Source organism: Vombatus ursinus, unplaced genomic scaffold (genome assembly GCF_900497805.2).
Source record: "Vombatus ursinus unplaced genomic scaffold, bare-nosed wombat genome assembly UNPS02014841.1, whole genome shotgun sequence".
Taxonomy (NCBI): domain Eukaryota; kingdom Metazoa; phylum Chordata; class Mammalia; order Diprotodontia; family Vombatidae; genus Vombatus; species Vombatus ursinus.
The window spans coordinates 2,351,833-2,354,197 of record NW_020954619.1 but is presented as its reverse complement, the minus strand read 5'-3'; positions in this window follow the sequence as shown (position 1 = coordinate 2,354,197).

Below are 2,365 nucleotides of genomic sequence, written 5' to 3'. Positions count from 1 at the left end.
GGAACTCGGCATGTGGTGGAGCTAGGAAGAAAGGCGGGGTTGGGGGTGCGGGGCTGAATGGCCCAGAATGTCTCAGGGAACTGAGGCTGGAAGAACAAGGGGCCGAGAAAGAGACAAAATTTTCTCCAGCATGCTTGGAGGGCTGGGGTGTGTGTGTGTGCGCGCGCGCGCGTGTGTGTGTTGGCCAATACTTTCAGTGTCTTCATCTTCCATCTAACTCCGCCTCCAACTTTCTTCTTTTCCTTCCCCGGCGACTTTGTTCGATCCGAGGAGTTAATGGTTTGGAGCCCTGAGTTAGGATTGTGTTAAATCTGCATTCTCTTCCTGACCCGGTAACTGAACTATTCCCCTTTAACAGCCCCCTCCCCTTTCCCTGGGCGGTAGAACTCGGCTCCTCGGGCGTTTTCTTTTCAAGTACACTAGTTTTTCTCCTGGAATTTGTTACCTAACTTTTCTTCACCACCATGAAAAAGCGACAGGAGAGAAGTTTGACTTGGGGAAGGAAGAGAACGTGGACTTCAGGATAGGGGTCTAGGTTCGATTTAGCTTCGAGTTCCCCTCCCCCACTTTTGTGGAGGGAATTGGGGTGTTGGGGGAGGGTCAAATCATGGGGAGCTTGGTGGAATGTGCCCGACTTCCACCCCCTAAACCCCCATAATCGGTTTTTATTTTGCTCCCCTTCAAAGCCCCGGAGTTCGACTGGCGTCTGGAGCAATTTATTATTGTTGATCGGTTTATTTCAGCATCCCTCTCTGCCTCCCATCTAGTATGTGACGTGGGTGACAATGTCTCCAGGCTGAGCGAGCCCTTCGGCGCATCCTGGGTGGTCGGACCGGGCAAACACAAATACAAACCGATTGCTAAGCTGCGGACAATGGGCGAAATGTAGACAAATGTCCTGCTCCTGTTGGAAGCTTTTGTCCGGGCTCGGTTTTTGCATTTATTTCAGTGGCGAAATAATGCATGATTGACGCCCTCTTTCAGCGTGTCCTAACTGTTTGGAATAAATCTAAGGTTGTTCCTAGTTGTCATGGCATTCAACTGCTCTCAATGGACTATCTCTTCATTCATTTCGGAATCTATCCACAATATTAAGGAAACCCCTTCATGTTGACGGTCCCCAATTCCTCTCTGTCTCTACTCGGTACACTTTTCTTCTTTTTCTTTCTTTCTTTCTTCTTCTTCTTTTTCTTCTTCTTCTTCTTCTTCTTTTTTTTTTGCTGTACGATTAGAAAATGGATTGAATTGCATCCCTGATACCCATTACTTTGCTCTCCCTCCACCCCCCACATGTGTCTCTCACTCACTTTTCCCCCTCTTTTCACGTGGGAGCTCTTTGGCCTCTAGGGCAGTGTGTCTAGGTTGGAGGTGCAGAAGAAAAACAGAGTAGAGTTCAGCAGGGTTTGGACCCAGGGGCCTAGAGGTTTCCTTTTCCATTGTTGTCTAACTGTTAAATAAATCACTAAATACCTACTCCCTTTAGATACAAGAAAATAAAGCGCTGCTGCCTCGATTCCTCAATCTAGCAATCCAAGCTGGATCCTCCTTTTGTCCCTTCTCTGCTCCCCATCCCCCTACCTTGCCTTTGACCCATCTCTGGGAATAGGAGTGACTCGGGGAAGGGGCACTCTGCAACCTTCAGTTATGCTGACTTGAAGGCAAGCTAAACCCTCGGAAATCAGTTGGAAAGCTTTTTTCTTAGGATTGTAACATTGTGCCAGGGGTTGAGAAGACATCTTTACTTTGGAGTGTTGGTGTGTTAATGTTGGGAAGTTTGATCCTTTACCCCTCATACAGTCTTTCCATCTTTTATACCACTAACACTACCCTAGAGACAGATTGACTCCAGTACCTAGGTTCTTGGAAGTAGGCCTCACCCTGTGTTAGTCTGAGACACTACTTAGACTCTCCAGGGAACTCCTTGCTGTATTAACTTTCTGGGCTGGAAAAGTCAAAGAGGTGTGTGTGTGTGTGTGTGTGTGTGTGTCTGTGTGTGTGTGTGCTGTGTGTGACTGGCAAGGTGCTAGTCCCCCAGACCTCCCACCCACCTCCTTTCCAGGATCTAGCCTGAGTTGGCCATCCCCTTTCATTCTTTCCCCTTCCCCTCCCCTCTAGGGAGCCTATGGGATGCACAGACCACCTGATAGGTAAATATTTTCCTGGGTTCTCAGAATTAATCAACTAGGCCTCTCAAAGGCCTATTGAAAAAGCCACAGTCTGGCCCCCAGTCTCCCCTGTGCTGCTCACAAAGATGTAGTAGGAATTTCACTCCCTGTTCTTACCAAAGTCATCTCCTTATCCCAGGTCTACTCTCTGCACAACTTTTCAGGATCCCAGAGAACAACTTCCCTTCACATCCAATGCA